This window comes from Leuciscus leuciscus, assembly GCF_965113295.1.
Source record: "Leuciscus leuciscus genome assembly, chromosome: 14".
NCBI lineage: Eukaryota > Metazoa > Chordata > Actinopteri > Cypriniformes > Leuciscidae > Leuciscus > Leuciscus leuciscus.
In genome coordinates this window covers 209,400-231,917 of record NC_138738.1, presented here as the reverse complement: position 1 = coordinate 231,917, position 22,518 = coordinate 209,400, and the positions used below count along the sequence as shown (strand labels likewise).

Sequence of the window (22,518 nt, the reverse complement as noted above, 5' to 3'; positions counted from 1 at the left end):
ACTGAGACATTGAGACACTGATATACTGAGATATATTGAGATATTGATATATTGAGACACTGAGACATTGAGATACTGAGACATTGAGACACTGATATACTGAGATATATTGAGATACTGAGATATTGATATATTGAGATACTGAGACATTGAGACACTGAGACATTGAGACACTGAGATACTGAGACATTGAGATATTGAGACACTGAGACATTGAGATACTGAGATACTGAGACATTGAGATACTGAGATACTGAGATACTAAGACATTGAGATATTGAGACATTGAGATATTGAGACATTGAGATATTGAGACACTGAGACATTGAGATATTGAGACACTGAGACTTTGGGATACTGAGACATTGAGATATTGAGATACTGAGACATTGAGACACTGAGACATTGAGACACTGAGATATTGAGATTGAGACACTGAGATATTGAGACACTGAGACATTGAGACACTGAGATACTGAGACATTGAGACATTGAGATATTGAGACACTGAGACATTGAAACAATGAGATACTGAGACATTGAGACACTGAGACACTGATATATTGAGACATTGAGATACTGAGACATTGAGATATTGAGATACTGAGACATTGAGATATTGATATTCTGAGATATTGAGACATTGAGACAGAGATATATTGAGATATATTGAGATACTGAGATATATTGAGATACTGAGATATATTGAGATACTGAGATATATTGAGATACTGAGATATTGATATATTGATATATTGAGATACTGAGATATATTGAGATACTGAGATATATTGAGATATATTGAGATACTGAGATATATTGAGATATATTGAGATATATTGAGATACTGAGATATATTGAGATACTGAGATACTGAGATATATTGAGATATATTGAGATACTGAGATATATTGAGATATATTGAGATACTGAGATATATTGAGATACTGAGACATTGAGATATTGAGATACTGAGATATTGAGATATTGAGATACTGAGACATTGAGATATTGAGACATTGAGACATTGAGACATTGAGATATTGAGACACTGAGACATTGAGATATTGAGATACTGAGATATTGAGATATTGAGATATTGAGATACTGAGATATTGAGATACTGAGACATTGAGATATTGAGACATTGAGATATTGAGACACTGAGACATTGAGACATTGAGATATTGAGATATTGAGACACTGAGACTTTGGGATACTGAGACATTGAGATATTGAGATACTGTATCTCAGATACTGTATCTCAGTATATATTGAGATACTGAGATATTGAGAAACTGATATATTGAGATATTGCGACATTGAGATACTGAGATATTGAGATATATTGAGATACTGAGATATTGAGATATATTGAGATACTGAGATATATTGAGATATTGAGATACTGAGATATTGAGATATATTGAGATATATTGAGATACTGAGATATTGAGATATATTGAGATACTGAGATATTGAGATATATTGAGATACTGAGATATTGAGATATATTGAGATACTGAGATCAGAGCATATGAGCGGAGTGGAGCGGTGAGAATCTCCGCTCATCGCTCACGGAACTGTTCACCCCTCCGCTCCCCCGCTCAAAGCTACATCAGGCCGCTCCGCTCATTTTCGCTCAGCGCTCAACGCAGTTTGCTTCGCGCTCCACTCAAATCGCCCCCCCCGCTCGCTCCAAAAAAGGAAAAAAATCTACATGTATATCACTTGTAGCGGTCCCCAACCTTTTTTGCGTCACGGACCGGTTTAATATCAGACAATATTTTCACGGACCGGCCAAGGTGTGGTGGATAAATACAACAAAATAAAATTATACGAACGGCATAAAAAATGGGGTATTTTTTTTAAATAGCCTATAATAATAAACGTGAATCCAATATGTGTAGGCCATACTAGCAACTTTATTAGCAGCGTCCTCTAACATCGCGCCTAAAGACAACTGAGAAAGTCTGAACACAAACAAAATGCCCCCAAAAGAAAAAAATCTCCATGTTTTCGCCTGTGCTGGTGCGTTCATGTAACATGTAGGCCTAAGGGTGGCACTGCCAATAACGCACCTAAAAGCTGTCACAACGAACCGTCAAAATATAGCAGGAGACATTTTAATTGTTTACTAATAAACAATTTTTTTTATGTCTGTGTCGGCTGGAAAGATGCTGACTCGCGATCTTCGCAGTATTGAACGCCCCAGAGAGAAATGCACATTTCATACGGATTACATAAGAGAGCAGTCTGTTTTCTTTAGTTTTGAATTGTTCTGTTTAAAAGTAGACATTTCAAGCTTTATATATATGTCTCAGGTCTGTCAGGCAAGTAGGCTATACGCTGAGTTTCGGTTCATTTATGAGACAAACTCCAGGTTCACCCGCCGGCGCCTTCGTGTCGTGATTATCTATTTTCTAATATATTTACTTATTTATTAAATCCAGACAATTGGTTGATGAAACACTGATCAAAATTAAGATACAATTAATACAAAACGAAATTAAATTTAAAGACAGGCTTTGTGCTTTCTGTTTGAGGTCTCAGTGAAAGTTTTAAAGCAGTCTTTTAGTGCCGCTGTCAGAGCGCTCACGTCCGTAACGGAGAACTGTCCCATCTGTAACATTGTTTGTTTTTTGTTTTTTTGTGAAATAAATTTCTAAATAAATGCGACTTATAGTCCAGTGCGACTTAGGCTATGCCTATATATGTTTTTTCTTCTTCATGGCGCATTTTTTGACTGATGCGTGGCGTGAGCGGAGCGGAATTGGAGCGGGAAATAGGGCCTTTTGAAATTGCCGCTCTGTCCAAGATCCGCCCGCTCGCACTCCCCGCTCGCTCCCGCTCCACTCCGCTCACATGCTCTGACTGAGATACTGAGATATATTGAGATACTGAGATATTGAGATATTGAGATATATTGAGATACTGAGATATATTGAGATACTGAGATATTGAGATACTGAGATATTGAGATATATTGAGATACTGATATATTGAGATACTGAGATATTGAGAAACTGATATATTGAGATATTGCGACATTGAGATACTGAGATATTGAGATATATTGAGATATTGAGATATATTGAGATATTGAGATATATTGAGATACTGAGATATATTGAGATACTGAGATATATTGAGATACTGAGATATTGATATATTATCTCATTAACGCCACTAGAGTTCTTACGAGATCAAGAAAATATGATCATATAACACCGATTTTATCATCACTGCATTGGTTACCTATAAAGTTCCGTATTAATTACAAGGTATTGCTACTGACCTATAAAGCCCTAAACGGCTTAGCTCCAGTCTATTTAACGGATCTTTTATCACCCTATAATCCATCGCGCTCTTTAAGATCACTAAATTCAAGGCTTTTGGTCATACCTAGGATATCCAGAACCACCAAAGGAGGGAGAGCATTTTCACATTTGGCTCCAAAACTCTGGAATAGTCTTCCTGATACTGTTCGTTGCTCAGACTCGCTCTCCCAGTTTAAAACTAGATTAAAGTCGCATCTCTTCAGCCAGGCATTCATATAATCCTATAGTTCAAACTACAATCCGGCCTCTAGCTCATAAATGCCAGAGGAGAACTGGCCCCCGACTGAGCCTGGGTTCTCCCAAGGTTTTTTTTCTCCATTAGGTCACCTGATGGAGTTTTAGGACACCATTAGGTCACTTGATGGAGTTTTTCGGTTTCTTGCCACTGTTGCCTTTGGCTTGCTCAGTTGGGGATATTTTGGGGATATTTAATTTAATTTTATCAATCAATAAATTCCTCTTGAAAAAAAAAAACTTTGTTGTATTGTTTTAATTTGGTGCTGTGGAGCTGCTTTGATACAGTCTGTATTGTGAAAAGCGCTATACAAATAAACTTGACTTGACTTGACTATTGAGATACTGAGATATATTGAGATATATTGAGATACTGAGATATATTGAGATACTGAGATATATTGAGATACTGAGATATATTGAGAAACTGAGATATATTGAGATATATTGAGATACTGAGATATTGAGATACTGAGATATTGAGATATATTGAGATACTGAGATTCTGAGATATATTGAGATACTGTGAGATACTGAGATATATTGAGATACGGAGATATATTGAGATATATTGAGATATATTGAGATATATTGAGATACTGAGATATATTGAGATACTGAGATATATTGAGATACTGAGATACTGAGATATATTGAGATACTGAGATATATTGAGATATATTGAGATACTGAGATATATTGAGATACTGAGATATATTGAGATATATTGAGATACTGAGATATATTGAGATACTGAGATATATTGAGATATATTGAGATACTGAGATATATTGAGATACTGAGATATATTGAGATACTGAGATATATTGAGATACTGAGATACTGAGATATATTGAGATACTGAGATATATTGAGATACTGAGATATATTGAGATATATTGAGATACTGAGATATATTGAGATACTGAGATATATTGAGATACTGAGATATATTGAGATATATTGAGATATATTGAGTAGGGGTGTAACGATACGCGTATTCGTATCGAACCGTTCGGTACGAGGCTTTCGGTTCGGTTCTCGGTACGCATTACGTACCGAACGGTTCGTTGGACCATTTTTTCTGCCGACCAAAATTTCGTTATTTCAAATGAAGGCGCGTCGCGGGTGGCAAGCGCGCTCATAGAGGCTGGCGCGACCACAACATCAACTGGCAAATGCAATGTAAGGAACGAAACTGAGCTACTGTTATTGTGTTTGTGTGGACCGTTTATCAGTTTTGACCTGTGAAGCGGGACTCGCGAGCCCTATGCACGAGCCTGATCAAGCAACACCACACAGCGCTAAGAGATCCAGACCAGTAAAGAAAGCATTTGAATTTCAAATGCTTTTTGAATTCGCCACTGAAGTAATAACATCGCTGTGAGATCTAGTGAGAAACATGCACATTTTTCTGTTATTAACAGATCAAACAGCGCTGACGTGGAAACCAGGAAGAAACATCGTGCCATGAATGAACTGGCCGGTGTCCACAGATCAGCAACATTCACCGTGGAATGGATTTGCTGTAGTAACACTAACTGCAAGGTATGGAAGTTTGTCAGGAATAGTGGGCTATAATTCTTTCAAGTAACATTACGTCTGTTTTATTTTGACATTATGAATACAATTGCTGCCCTCAAATGTTAATCTGAACTAAAATAAACCTTTGTTTATAACTAGCCTACTACTACAATATTACATTTCATTTTGTCCAAGGAGCTGTTTTGTTTTATATGCTCATAAGAAGAGTCAAGTATAGCTCCATTATTGCTCAGTAAAAAAAGCAACAAAAAATATTAATAAAAAAATCGTACTTTATGATGTTAGTTTCATTAAATAAAAATAAAAAATTTTAAAATTTAATTTCAAGGAAATTTCTCTGCCATTTATTTATTTTTGCTGTAGCCTATAGAAAACGTACCGAACCGTACCGAACCGTGACACAAGTGTATCGTATCGAACCGAACCGTGAATTTTGTGAACCGTTACACCCCTAATATTGAGATACTGAGATATATTGAGATACTGAGATACTGAGATATATTGAGATACTGAGATATATTGAGATTCTGAGATATATTGAGATACTGAGATATATTGAGATATATTGAGATACTGAGATATATTGAGATACTGAGATATATTGAGATACTGAGATATATTGAGATACTGAGATATATTGAGATATATTGAGATACTAAGATATATTGAGATACTGAGATATATTGAGATACTGAGATATATTGAGATATATTGAGATACTGAGATATGAGATACTGAGATACTGAGATATATTGAGATACTGAGATATATTGAGATACTGAGATATATTGAGATACTGAGATATATTGAGATACTGAGATATATTGAGATACTGAGATATATTGAGATACTGAGATACTGAGATATATTGAGATATATTGAGATATATTGAGATACTGAGATATATTGAGATACTGAGATATATTGAGATACTGAGATACTGAGATATATTGAGATATATTGAGATACTGAGATATATTGAGATACTGAGATATATTGAGGATATATTGAGATATATTGAGATACTGAGATATATTGAGATACTGATATATTGACATACTGAGATATTGAGATACTGAGATACTGAGATATATTGAGATACTGATATATTGAGATATATTGAGATACTGAGATATATTGAGATACTGAGATATACTGAGATACTGAGATACTGAGATACTGAGATATTGAGATATTGAGATACTGAGATATTGAGATATATTGAGATACTGAGATATATTGAGATACTGAGATGAGATACTGAGATATATTGAGATATTGATATATTGAGATATATTGAGATACTGAGATGAGATACTGAGATATATTCATTTATTTATTTATTTTCTCTCGCGCCTTTGAGTTCATAAAAGCTCAGGTGAGTAAGAAACACTCAACAAACACGGTGAGTAATGTCTTGTCCTGTTATTATCATGCGTCGCGTCTGAATACGTTGTTGTTTTTGGAGCTCTATCGATTTGATTTATAATTCTTGATTTTTCTCGCTGCCTGCTGTGAGTGTGTCTGCTTCGGTGCTGTAAGCTCCGTCTTAGCCTCGTATTTCCTTGTTTTGAACCATCATTTACTACAATTTCTAGTTGTTTATATTACTACTAAATACAGCTTACCCAACCCTGACATCGCTAGCTTACGTTACTACTAGCACAACACGCTAGTAATTCGCTAGCCTGTAAACGCGCCACCCGTGTGCGCTCAGCTATTTTTATTTTTATTTATTTATTTTCTCTCGCGCCTTTGAGTTCAGAAAAGCTCAGGTGAGTAAGAAACACTCAACAAACACGGTGAGTAATATCTTGTCCTGTTATTATCATGCGTTGCGTCTGAATGCGTTGTTGTTTTTGGAGCTCTATCGATTTGATTTATAATTCTTGATTTTTCTCTTTAAACTCGCTTATGGGCCTTTCACACAGGACGCGGTATGCGCGGCGCTTGCCGCTGGGTTCAGCGTTGCCCTTCAGATACAACGCGATTTGCGCTGAGCTATGACGTAGGCGGAGTTTTAAAAACTTTTAGCGGGAGCTCTATTACGTCTGTTTTTGTTTCTTAGTTTCAGGTTTAATGTTTGAATAAATGTTTTATTCTAAAAAAAGAGCTGACTTCATAATTCTTGTTTTAATTCAGATATACAATTTTGCCGTTCATCCATTTTGAATTCCGTCCTTGTTTGGATCCCCCGATTCTATTGGCCGCGCTGGTAATCGTCACAGAGCGCAGCGGCAAAAGTTGAACAATTTTGAACTTTGACCGCGGCATGCGCTTGAGCACGCCAATGATGCGCACCGCTGCGCTTGCGCTTTGGTCGACGCAGCAACAAAACGTCCTTGCGTGGCGCAAGCCATTGAAATGAATGGGTTTTATAGCACGACGCCGCGCATACCGCGTCCTGTGTGAAAGGCCCATTACAACGAACATTTTCTACTTTTCCTCACTGAGAAGCACTAATGTTACTGCTCAAACCTTATAGTTACAACGCGGACTGTTGAGCAGACGCGTCTCAAGCCTATTAGTGATCCAACGCTGCATACTCTTAAAGGTTACGTCCGTGGATCACGGCTGAACGCGTCTTCTCCACACTCACTTATAAACAAACATTTTTTTTTTCGCCTATCGTGCGTCTACTCTACACCCCTACCACTAAAAAAACTAAAAAACCTCATAGTTACAACGCGGACTGTTGAGCAGACGCGTCTCAAGCCTATTAGTGATCCAACGCTGCATACTCTTAAAGGTTACGTCCATGGATCACGGCTGAACGCGTCTTCTCCACACTCACTTACAAACAAACTTATAATATAAATTAGTATTAATATTGATAGCATCACTGGTAGCTTCGTTGCTAACTCACTGTCCATCTGTTAAAATGGCGAATATATCAGATGAAAGTAGTCTACCGCTTGGTGCAGGTGAGGACACATTTGAGCTTCACGCACTGCAGTCTGAGCTGGAAGCTGTTGAGAAACAGATCCACAACCTTTTATTGAGACAGGCCGAGCTGAGAGACCGGTGTTTGGCTCTTGAAACATCACGCGCCGATGCACACAAATCAGTGTTTAACGTTACTAACCCGCTGACTCCGACCGCGTCTACTCCGTGCGTTCCTCAGCATCGGTCGAAATCAGCCATGGTCTCGTTCACTCCGGCTCCAACACGCCACCATGAAGCCTGGGTGGTTCCGCAGCGGAAGACGCGAGTCAGGTTTAGACCAAGACTTTCTCCGACCCTCCCGGTTTTCGAGTTATCGACACAAAACCGCTTCTCCCCTCTACGCGAAACAGAACGCGATGCTGTGATCATCGGCGATTCCATCGTTCGGCATGTACACGCTACGTTAGGTAAAAGTAAGGTGCAAAGTCACTGCTTTCCTGGTGCTCGTGTTTCTGAAATCGCTGCTCGCGTTCCCGAGATCCTGAACGGTGACAAGCGCGTCGGAACTGTGGTCCTGCACGCGGGAGTGAACGACATCAGGCTGCGCCAGACGGAGATTCTGAAGAAAGACTTCAGGAATCTAATCGATACGGTACGCAGCACATCGCCTGAAACAACGATCATTGTGTCAGGACCGCTTCCCACGTACCGACTAGGGCATGAAAAGTTCAGCAGATTATTTGCGCTAAATGAATGGTTAATGTCATGGTGCAATGAGCAGAAACTACTCTTTGTAAATAATTGGAATCTGTTTTGGGAGCGTCCTAGGCTTTTCCGTGCTGATGGCTTACACCCAAGCAGATTCGGAGCGGATCTTCTGTCAGATAACATCTCCAAAATGTTAAATACCCTTTGACTAGTAACCAAAAGTCCAAATCATAGTCTCTGCTGCACCAATTCAACTGATATAAATACTAGTGTAGAACATTGCATAGAAACCGTGTCTATTCCTCGTTTAGTGAGATCAAATAATAAATCTAATGCAGGATCTAGGAAAAATCTAATTGTTATTAAAACAGAAAATGTTGCTATTAGTAAACAAAAACTATTTCTAAAGCTAGGTCTTCTAAACATTAGATCACTCACACCTAAGGCAGTTATTGTAAATGAAATAGTCACAGATAATAGCTTCGATATACTTTGCCTTACTGAAACCTGGCTTAAACCAAATGATTATTTCGGTATTAATGAGTCTACTCCTCCTGGATACTGTTATAAGCATGAGCCCCGTCTGATTGGTCGTGGCGGAGGTGTTGCAACCATTTATAAAGATATTCTAAATGTTACCCAGAAAACGGGTTATAAGTTTATTTCATTTGAAGTACTTGTACTAAATGTTACGCTCTTAGATGTTAGAAAAACATCCCTATTATCTCTAGCCTTGGCTACCGTATATAGACCGCCAGGGCCTTACGCTGATTTCCTAAAAGAGTTTGCAGATTTTCTCTCAGACCTATTAGTCAATGTCGATAAAGCACTAATTGTTGGAGATTTTAACATACACGTAGATAATCCAAATGATGCGTTAGGAGCTGCGTTTACAGATTTATTAAATTCATTTGGGGTCAAGCAAAACGTCACCGGACCAACACATCGTCTTAATCATACACTCGATTTAATTATATCACATGGAACCGATCCAACCGATATAGATATCATTCCACAAAGTGATGAAGTCACTGATCACTACATGGTAACTTGCATATTACGTACTGCTGTAATATGTCATGCGGCGTCGCGTTATCAACCAGGCAGAACAATCCTCCCATCCACCATAGATAATTTCTCAAATTGCTTATCTAATCTGTCTCAGCTGCTGCCTGAACCCAAACGAACACCATTCTCTCTAGAACATTGGATGTGGTTGCACCTATTAAATTAAAAAAGGTCAGAGAGAAAAATAAAGCACCATGGTATAACAATACTACGCATGTTTTAAAGAGAGAAACGCGTATTTTAGAGCGTAAATGGAAACAAACTAATTTAGAGGTCTTTAGAATCGCGTGGAAAGACAGTATGTCACGTTATAAAAAGGCCCTAAAAGCGGCCAGGGCTGAGCACCTCCGCAAACTAATAGAAAACAACCAAAACAATCCAAGGTTTTTATTTAACACCGTGGCTAGACTAACAAATAAACAGACGTCACCCGAACAAAATATCCCGTTACAGTTCAGTAGTAATGATTTCATGAACTTCTTCACTGAGAAAATAGAAAGCATCAGAACCACAATTGTAAACGTTCAATCTTCAATCGCGCCTTATAATTCAGCTTCAATTATCACCCCGAAAGAACAATTACAGTGCTTTGCAACTATAGAACAAAAAGAGTTAAATAAACTTATCACTTCATCTAAAACAACAACATGTTTATTAGATCCTATACCAACTAAACTACTGAAAGAAGTGTTACCTGTAGTGGAAGAGCCTCTCCTCAATATTATTAACTCGTCTTTATCTTTAGGTCATGTTCCAAGAACATTTAAACTGGCAGTTATAAAACCTCTCATTAAGAAACCACAATTAGATCATAATAATCTAGCAAATTATAGACCCATTTCAAATCTTCCATTTATGTCTAAAATTTTAGAAAAAGTGGTGTCCGCTCAACTGGGCTCTTTCTTGCAACAAAATGAGATCTATGAAAAGTTTCAGTCTGGATTCAGACCGCATCATAGCACTGAAACTGCGCTCGTTAAAATCACAAATGATTTACTTTTAGCTTCTGACCAAGGCTGTATCTCAATACTAGTTTTACTTGATCTTAGTGCTGCGTTCGATACTATAGATCATACATTACTCTTAGATCGACTACAAAATTATACTGGTGTTCAAGGACAAGCACTAAGCTGGTTCAAATCATACCTATCTGACCGCTACCATTTTGTCTATTTAAATGGAGAAAAATCGATCATAACTCCAGTAAACTATGGAGTGCCGCAGGGATCTGTATTAGGCCCTCTGTTATTTTCAATATATATGATGCCACTTGGAAATATTATAAGGAAACATGGAATTAGTTTCCATTGTTATGCTGATGACACTCAAATATATATTTCATCACGGCCGGATAAAAACGCAAAATTTTCCAAATTGTCAGAGTGTGTTAAAGATATAAAAGATTGGATGACCCGTAATTTTCTTTTATTAAATCCAGACAAGACAGAGGTAATACTTATCGGTTCAAAAAACCGCCCACAAAACCTCGCACAATACAACTTTAACATCATAGGATGTCCTGTTACTTTATCCTCTACAGTAAAAGACCTGGGTGTTATACTCGATTGCAACCTGTCTTTTGAAAATCATATTTCATATGTTACAAAAACAGCATTTTTCCACCTTAGAAACATTGCTAAGCTACGTAATATGCTATCAGTTTCTGATGCAGAAAAGTTAGTTCATGCATTCATGACCTCGAGACTGGATTACTGTAATGCTTTACTAGCTGGTTGTCCTGCATCCTCAATAAACAAGCTACAGTTAGTCCAAAATGCCGCCGCTAGAGTTCTTACGAGATCAAGAAAATATGATCATATAACACCGATTTTATCATCACTGCATTGGTTACCTATAAAGTTCCGTATTAATTACAAGGTATTGCTACTGACCTATAAAGCCCTAAACGGCTTAGCTCCAGTCTATTTAACGGATCTTTTATCACCCTATAATCCATCGCGCTCTTTAAGATCACTAAATTCAAGGCTTTTGGTCATACCTAGGATATCCAGAACCACCAAAGGAGGGAGAGCATTCTCACATTTGGCTCCAAAACTCTGGAATAGTCTTCCTGATACTGTTCGTTGCTCAGACTCGCTCTCCCAGTTTAAAACTAGATTAAAGTCGCATCTCTTCAGCCAGGCATTCATATAATCCTACAGTTCAAACTACAATCCGGCCTCTAGCTCATAAATGCCAGAGGAGAACTGGCCCCCGACTGAGCCTGGGTTCTCCCAAGGTTTTTTTTTTCTCCATTAGGTCACCTGATGGAGTTTTAGGACACCATTAGGTCACTTGATGAAGTTTTTCGGTTCCTTGCCACTGTTGCCTTTGGCTTGCTCAGTTGGGGATATTTTGGGGATATTTAATTTAATTTTATCAATCAATAAATTCCTCTTGAAACAAACTTTGTTGTATTATTTTAATTTAATACTGTGAAGCTGCTTTGATACAATCTGTATTGTGAAAAGCGCTATACAAATAAACTTGACTTGACTTGATATATTGAGATATTGAGATATTGAGATATTGAGATATTGAGATACTGAGATATATTGAGATATTGAGATATTGAGATATTGAGATATATTGAGATAGGCAGGCAAGGCAAGTTTATTTATATAGCACATTTCATACACAATGGCAATTCAAAGTGCTTTACATAGAAGAAATTAAAATAATAAAAAGAAATAAGAATAATTAAAACAGTTTAGAAAAATTTAATAAAATACAGTACTTTTAAAAATAAAAAATAATATTATTATAGATCTTTCCTTCAAAGGATTCCCTTAAGACTTAAATCTTTCCTTCTTTTAACCTTCAATCTTCTTACGACTTCCATCTATCAACTTTCCTTTAACTTTCTTTTCTCCCTCATTTACTCACACGTTCTTTTCACTTTCTTTAGCACTGCGTTCACATTCTTTCTCGACTTCCATCTATCAACTTTCCTTTAACTTTCTTTTCTCCCTCATTTACTCACACGTTCTTTTCACTTTCTTTAGCACTGCGTTCACATTCTTTCTCAGACGAAAACTTTAATATCGTCATTTAAACACTGTTCTACTTTCAAACCCACATTAATACACGTCACTTTCACATTATCACTTTCTTTTACCTTCTGAGTGGGCATTTACAGTTTCGGGCTAAATGCCCTGCTGACATAGGAGAAATTAAAATAATTAAAAGAAATAAGGATAATTAAAACAGTTTAGAAAAATAAAATAAAATACAGTACAGTACAAACAGTCGGACGAACAGCGGCACAGTGCTCATTCAGTAAATGCATAGCTAAACAGAAGTGTTTTGAGTCTGGATTTGAATGTGACCACTGTAGGAGCACATCTGATCTCTTCTGGAAGCTGGTTCCAGCTGTGGCTGGCATAATAGCTAAAAGCAGACTCACCATGTTTAGAGTGAACCCTTGGTATTTCTAGCTGATATGATCCTAATGATCTGAGTGATCTGTTGGGTTTATATTCAGTGAGCATATCTGCAATGTATTGAGGTCCTAGGCCATTGAATGATTTATATACCAGTAATAGTACTTTAAAATCAATCCTAAATTTAACTGGGAGCCAGTGTAAAAACCTGAGGACTGGTGTGATATGTTCATATTTTCTGGTTCTGCTCAGAATCCTAGCGGCAGCGTTCTGTATGAGCTGCAACTGTCTTATGGTCTTTTTGGGAAGGCCAGTGAGGAGTCCATTACAATAATCCACCCTGCTGGTGATGAAAGCATGCACAAGTTTCTCTAAGTCTTGCCTGGAAACAAAGCATCTAATTCTTGCAATATTTTTCAGATGATAGTATGCTGATTTAGTTATTGCTTTGACATGACTACTGAAACTAAGGTCTGACTCTAGTGTCACACCAAGATTCCTGACTTGATGTTTAGTTGTTTGACCCCTAGAGTGAAGGTATGTGTTCACCTTGAGAACTTCATCTTTGTTTCCAAACGCAATAACTTCAGTTTTGTCTTTGTTTAATTGAAGAAAGTTTTGACACATCCAACTGTTGACTTCGTCAATGCATCGGCACAAGGAGTCAATGGGGCTGTAATCGTTAGGCGATAGGGCTAAGTACAGCTGTGTGTCGTCTGCATAGCTGTGGTAAGCAATTTGGTTATTTCTCATTATTTGGCTCATTGGGAGCATATACAGGTTGAACAGGAGTGGCGCAAGGATTGAGCCTTGAGGGACTCCGCATGTCATGGATGTCCACTCAGACTTATGGTCTCCTATACTAACATCATAACCTCTCCCATCTAAGTATGACCTGAACCATTTTAGGACTATCCCAGATAGCCCCACCCAGTTTTCCAGCCTGTCAAGAAGTATGTTATGATCGACAGTGTCAAATGCAGCACTGAGGTCGAGTAGTACCAGCACTGATAATTTTCCTGAATCAGTATTTAAGCGAATATCGTTTATTATCTTTATGAGCGCTGTCTCTGTGCTGTGATGCGGTCGGAAACCAGATTGAAAATTGTCAAAGTATCCATTTGAGCTTAAGAATTTGTTCAGCTGATTGAAGATAACTTTTTCAATGAGCTTGCCTATGAAAGGAAGATTTAAGATCGGTCTATAGTTGCTTAATATGGTCTTATCCAGATTGCTCTTTTTCAGGAGGGGCTTGACAACTGCAGTTTTCAGGGAGTTTGGAAAACTCCCAGAGAGAAGTGAGGCATTTACCACTTCTAGAAGATCTGCTTCTAAACTGTTTAGCACACTTTTGAAAAAAGATGTGGGAAGTGTGTCAAGAGCGCATGTTGATGTTTTAAGGTGTTGTACGGTTTCTTCCAAAATTTTGCCATCAATTTCTTTGAAGTCAGACATAGTAACTACTTTCTCAGGTGGTCTGATCTGTCTGACCTCAGTGCAACTCAAGGATGTGCTGATCACCTTTCTGATATTATTGATTTTCTCAGAGAAGAAAGAAGCAAACTCACTGCACTTGCTGTTTGAGAGCATTTCACTAGGAATCTGGCTTGGGGGGTTTGTCAGTCTCTCTACAGTAGCAAAAAGAGTGCGTGTGTTGTTTAAATTGCTGTTTATAATATTTGAGAAGAAAGTCTGTCTAGCTTTGCCTAGTTCCATATTGAAAGCATGCAGGCTGTCTTTGTAGATGTTATAATGGACTACAAGTTTTGTCTTCCGCCACATGCGCTCTGCTTTTCTGCATTGTCTTTTCATATGTTGCACTGCTGTTGAGTTTCTCCAAGGTGCTTTTTGTCTGCCACTCTTCTTCCTGACTTTAACAGGAGCAATATCATCAATTATATTTTTAACTTTTGAGTTAAAAGAATCAAGGAGAAAATCAACAGAGTCAGCAGATATGCTTGGTGTTAAAGATACTGAGATATATTGAGATACTGAGATATATTGAGATATTGAGATACTGATATATTGAGATACTGAGATATTGAGATACTGAGATATTGAGATACTGAGATATTGAGATATATTGAGATACTGAGATATATTGAGATACTGAGATGAGATACTGAGATATATTGAGATACTGAGATATTGAGATATTGAGATATTGAGATATATTGAGATACTGAGATATATTGAGATACTGAGATATATTGAGATACTTAGATATTGAGATATTGAGATATAATGAGATATATTGAGATACTGATATATTGAGATACTGCGACATTGAGATACTGAGATATTGAGATATATTGAGATACTGAGATATTGAGATATATTGAGATACTGCGATATATTGAGATACTGATATATTGAGATACTGCGACATTGAGATACTGAGATATTGAGATACTGAGATACTGAGATATTGAGATATTGAGATACTGAGATACTGAGATATTGAGATACTAAGATATTGAGATACTGAGATATTGAGATACTGAGATATTGAGATTCTGAGATATTGAGATACTGAGATATACTGAGATACTGAGATACTGAGATACTGAGATATATTGAGATACTGAGATATATTGAGATACTGAGATACTGAGATATATTGAGATACTGAGATATATTGAGATATATTGAGATATATTGAGACACTGAGATATATTGAGATACTGAGATATATTGAGATACTGAGATATATTGAGATACTGAGATATATTGAGATACTGAGATATATTGAGATACTGAGATATATTGAGATACTGATATATTGAGATATATTAAGATACTGAGATATATTGAGATACTGAGATATATTGAGATACTGAGATATTGAGATACTGAGATATTGAGATATTGAGATATATTGAGATACTGAGATATATTGAGATACTGAGATATATTGAGATACTGAGATATTGAGATATATTGAGATACTGATATATTGAGATACTGAGATATTGAGATATATTGAGATACTGAGATATTGAGATATATTGAGATACTGATATATTGAGATACTGAGATATTGAGAAACTGATACATTGAGATATTGAGATATATTGAGATACTGAGATACTGAGATACTGAGATATATTGAGATACTGAGATATATTGAGATACTGAGATATTGAGATATATTGAGATACTGAGATATATTGAGATACTGAGATACTGAGATATTGAGATATTGAGATATTGAGATACTGAGATATTGAGATACTGAGATACTGAGATACTGAGATACTGAGATATTGAGATACTGAGATACTGAGATACTGAGATATTGAGATATATTGAGATACTGAGATATTGAGATATATTGAGATACTGAGATATTGAGATATATTGAGATACTGCGATATATTGAGATACTGATATAATGAGATACTGCGACATTGAGATACTGAGATATTGAGATACTGAGATACTGAGATACTGAGATATTGAGATATTGAGATATTGAGATACTGAGATACTGAGATATTGAGATACTAAGATATTGAGATACTGAGATATTGAGATACTGAGATATTGAGATACTGAGATATACTGAGATACTGAGATACTGAGATATATTGAGATACTGAGATATATTGAGATACTGAGATACTGAGATATATTGAGATACTGAGATATATTGAGATATATTGAGACACTGAGATATATTGAGATACTGAGATATATTGAGATACTGAGATATATTGAGATACTGAGATATATTGAGATACTGAGATATATTGAGATACTGAGATATATTGAGATACTGAGATATATTGAGATACTGATATATTGAGATATATTAAGATACTGAGATATATTGAGATACTGAGATATATTGATATACTGAGATATTGAGATATTGAGATACTGAGATATTGAGATATTGAGATATTGAGATATATTGAGATACTGAGATATATTGAGATACTGAGATATTGAGATATATTGAGATACTGATATATTGAGATACTGAGATATTGAGAAACTGATACATTGAGATATTGAGATACTGAGATATATTGAGATACTGAGATACTGAGATATATTGAGATACTGAGATATATTGAGATATATTGAGATATATTGAGACACTGAGATATATTGAGATACTGAGATATATTGAGATACTGAGATATATTGAGATACTGAGATATATTGAGATACTGATATATTGAGATATATTAAGATACTGAGATATATTGAGATACTGATATAATGAGATACTGCGACATTGAGATACTGAGATATTGAGATACTGAGATACTGAGATACTGAGATATTGAGATATTGAGATATTGAGATATTGAGATACTGAGATACTGAGATATTGAGATACTAAGATATTGAGATACTGAGATATTGAGATACTGAGATACTGAGATATTGAGATACTGAGATATTGAGATACTGAGATATACTGAGATACTGAGATACTGAGATACTGAGATATATTGAGATACTGAGATATATTGAGATACTGAGATACTGAGATATATTGAGATACTGAGATATATTGAGATATATTGAGATATATTGAGACACTGAGATATATTGAGATACTGAGATATATTGAGATACTGAGATATATTGAGATACTGAGATATATTGAGATACTGAGATATATTGAGATACTGATATATTGAGATATATTAAGATACTGAGATATATTGAGATACTGAGATATATTGAGATACTGAGATATTGAGATATTGAGATACTGAGATATTGAGATATTGAGATATATTGAGATACTGAGATATATTGAGATACTGAGATATATTGAGATACTGAGATATTGAGATATATTGAGATACTGATATATTGAGATACTGAGATATTGAGAAACTGATACATTGAGATATTGAGATACTGAGATATATTGAGATACTGAGATACTGAGATATATTGAGATACTGAGATATATTGAGATATATTGAGATATATTGAGACACTGAGATATATTGAGATACTGAGATATATTGAGATACTGAGATATATTGAGATACTGAGATACTGAGATATATTGAGATACTGAGATATATTGAGATACTGATATATTGAGATATATTAAGATACTGAGATATATTGAGATACTGAGATATTGAGATATTGAGATACTGAGATATTGAGATATATTGAGATACTGAGATATATTGAGATACTGAGATATATTGAGATACTGAGATATTGAGATATATTGAGATACTGATATATTGAGATACTGAGATATTGAGAAACTGATACATTGAGATATTGAGATATATTGAGATACTGAGATACTGAGATACTGAGATATATTGAGATACTGAGATATATTGAGATACTGAGATATTGAGATATATTGAGATACTGAGATATATTGAGATACTGAGATACTGAGATATTGAGATATTGAGATACTGAGATACTGAGATACTGAGATACTGAGATATTGAGATACTGAGATACTGAGATATTGAGATACTGAGATACTGAGATACTGAGATATTGAGATACTAAGATATTGAGATACTGAGATACTAAGATATTGAGATACTAAGATATTGAGATACTGAGATACTGAGATATTGAGATACTGAGATACTGAGATATTGAGATATATTGAGATACTGAGATATATTGAGATAGTGATATATTGAGATACAGAGATATATTGAGATACTGAGATACTGAGATACTGAGATATTGAGATATTGAGATACTGAGATAGTGATATATTGAGATACTGAGATATTGAGAAACTGATATATTGAGATACTGCGACATTGAGATATTGAGATACTGAGATACTGAGATATTGAGATATTGAGATACTGAGACATTGAGATACTGAGATATATTGAGATACTGAGATATATTGAGACACTGAGACATTGAGATGCTGAGACATTGAGATACTGAGATATATTGAGATGTTGAGACATTGAGATACTGAGACATTGAGATGCTGAGATATATTGAGATACTGAGACATTGAGATGTTGAGACATTGAGATACTGAGACATTGAGATGCTGAGATATATTGAGATACTGAGACATTGAAATACGACCTGTTTGCAAACTCCTGTTGTCCACTCACTCAGTTGCTCTTCCAGGGTTTTCTCTTCGGTCCCAGTGAGTCCGGTGTGAAATCCTGGTGTTTCTCAGGGAAGAGCGCTGGAGTTTCATTCTCTCACCCTGTGAAAGCATGAAGAAGTGGGTTAAGGTTAGTGTTTGTCGGCATCCATTTTGAGTTTAATGAGTAATCTAGTTTACAGGGCCGGTGCGGTCAGACCGAACCACTATCAGTCCACAAACACTCCTGTGTTCTTGTTTCATTTTCTTTGCTTCACATTATATACTCCACTACACTTTATCACATTCCTCCTTTTTTCCATCACAAAAATGTGTCACAGGACACAAGTCACATTGTACTTGTCTGGCACAATAAAACCATGATGACATTGCAAAATGTAGTACTCACGTCCCAGACCAGCGGAAACCCTCTTTATACCTCCACCTTTCCTTCGTTCCTCTCCTCCAGTTTCCCTTCATTCCTGTCCTGATCTGTTCGTCTCTCCCCTTTTTACTCCCACGCTGAAATCGAGTCACATGTTGCCGGTCTGGCCCTTTAAAGAGAGGCGGGAGCTCAGGTGGGCAGAGCCTCTGTGTTCTGACCTATTGTTTCCACGGGGGGCGGAGCCAACGGGGTCTGACCTATCGTGTCAGGGGGCGGAGCTTACGGGGCATTTTCTCAATGGGAAGGTCAGTGACGCCATTCATGGAGACACAAAGGAATGTCATTCGCTGTGCTGGAGAAACTACTCACATATAAATGAGACGTGAATTAATGTAGTATTCAAATAAAGCTTGAGTTCTAGAACAACCAAACCTTCCAACACAATCCCAATAAGCCTATCTTGCAATCTGAGTGACTAAATCAGGTTTTCAGCAACATTTGTGCCCTTCACATTTTTCTAATGCAGGAAGTGTTATAACAGCCATGCAAACGCTTGAGGTTAGATGTTCTGACTGACACGAGCACTTTAATGCTTAAATGCCTACGGATCCACCTCTTCTAGTTAAATTAGTTTATATATTAATGATGGTTTTCCTGCTGTAATGTCTACACAGTGTCTCCTGTGATGTTAAACTAATGGATGCTTCAGTAAAGGGTTTCTCCGGCTGCTGCTTGGCTCCTGTACACCATGAGCCTCTGTGTGGGCGACAGCGTCTGTGTGTGTTGAGCAAAATATATTTTCAGAGATGCACTCAAATGCATTGTGTGGACTAATGAATGTCTAGTATGATTATTTCAGATGCTGGGAATCAAAACCTTTTATTGTTAGACCAGATTAGTGGTAAATACAATCATTTGAATTGCTTGTTATATCTGGATGATGATGATGATGATGATGATGATGTTTGGATTTTGAACTGCTTCACTTGAGTCAATCTATCAAAAGTGCAGCAGTATTTTTTTACAAAGCATGAGTCTATGATTCTTCAGCCAGTGTAAGTAGATATCTATACTCTTGTCTGGTCTTTTTCACTCTGATTGGGTTCTGGATGATTCTCTTCTGAGATTTACTTTAAAGAAACTGATTTACAGCTATTGAACTGTAACAGTCAGAAAACATCCCTGCCTACAAAATGCAAATGTTAAAAGCAACAATCATTTTGATCAGATGTTGCTATAGGACCCGATTAAGTTTCTGTGTGGATAAGTAGGGACACGTCTGTAAAACCATATATTTTCACAACGAACCCTAATTCTCTAGATCTCATTCGCCCAAATGTCCAGATTTTGTATAAGTCTAAAGTCTATAAGTAAAAGCACTAGATTTAGGTGTCATATGCTCGCGAGTTCTGAGGGGATTTTCTACACATCCACCAAACAATCCGCGTGTGACTTTGGAGATCTTCATAAAGCTGCTTTATCATACATGTCGAGCCTTTCCACGTTTTTAATAAGGAATAGTAATGATATAGAGAAGATCAAACGGATCTGAACGACAAACCCTCAAACTTCTGCAAAACTGGAGAGAAACACGAGTTTGAACTCCGAGTCTGATCACATATTCATGTCTCTGGTATATATGTCATCTGGACTGATTTCTGGAGCTCTGCAGTTTCATGATTGTGTGTGTGTGTGTCCATCACATCTCCTGCTGCTCTGAATCACATTTATTTTCTGTTCTGTTCTGTTCCGTTCCTGACTCTGGAAGCACAGACTTCATAAACTCTCAGGTTGAGTGAAGCAAACAGTGTCAAGACTCATATCACACACACACACACACACACACACACACACACACACACACACACACACACACACACACACACACACACACACACACACACTGATAAAGGTTCTTACCTGAGACGTCAGCACAAACTTACATCATCCCATTTATTTTTCCAATGTTATTCTTCTTTCTTTCACTGCCCTCTATTTTTCATGTTTTGTTTTTCAGCTGTCGTCCTTCACTGGCATGATCTGGAGTGAGCGGCGTATTTCTCACAGTGATATAAAATCACTTGTGTTCTCTCTCTCTCTCTCTCTCTCTCTCTCTCTTATTCACACAAGTGATCAATCGGCAGGCGGTGAACAGGCTTAACTCCATATACCTCTCCACCCACGTGTGTGTGTGTGTGTGTGTGTGTGTGTGTGTGTGGACCCCTGCCTACACACTCTCTCGAGGGCTCTCAGCCCCAACACACTCACAGAAAGCCTGATTCACACACTCGTGTACAGAAGCGCATTTACACGACAGCCGCCCACAGGCTCTTCGTTCCTACATCTGTCTAATGCAGGACGGCCCCAGATAATTATGCTAATTAATAGAGGCATTATCTTCCACAGGCTTTTATGCGTTTGTGTGATCGTTACACCGGGTCTAATCTCTGACTGTCTCAGGTCCATCTCTCCTCACAGCGACAGCTTTACCAGTGTCAGATCATTGAGGTCGAATCAGATTATAATAAATGAAGTGCTTGTGTTTCAGCAGAGAAAGCGTGAAGAGCTTCAACCCGTTTCACCGCATGTTTCACCGCATGTTTCACCGCATGTTTCACCGCCCGTTTCACCGCACGTTTCACCGCATGTTTCACCGCCCGTTTCACCGCATGTTTCACCGCCCGTTTCACTGCCCGTTTCACCGCATGTTTCACCGCACGTTTCACCGCACGTTTCACCGCACGTTTCACCGCACGTTTCACCGCACGTTTCACCGCCCGTTTCACCGCATGTTTCACTGCCCGTTTCACCGCATGTTTCACCGCCCGTTTCACCGCATGTTTCACCGCCCGTTTCACCGCCCGTTTCACCGCCCGTTTCACCGCCCGTTTCACCGCC

General features: G+C 37.1%; 1 long non-coding RNA gene across 1 annotated transcript in view; it reads right to left on the bottom strand.

Moving 5' to 3' along the window:
* Positions 1-21,655, bottom strand: part of LOC309513942 — a 24,368-nt gene extending 2,713 nt beyond the window's left edge. The window contains exons 1-3 of the long non-coding RNA XR_014211571.1: positions 21,541-21,655; positions 19,645-19,789; positions 19,232-19,358 (exon numbers count right to left, since the gene is read on the bottom strand). This is a non-coding gene — a long non-coding RNA (uncharacterized lncRNA). The remainder of the gene's footprint in view (positions 1-19,231; positions 19,359-19,644; positions 19,790-21,540) is intronic.
* Between the last annotated feature and the right edge of the window lie 863 nt (positions 21,656-22,518).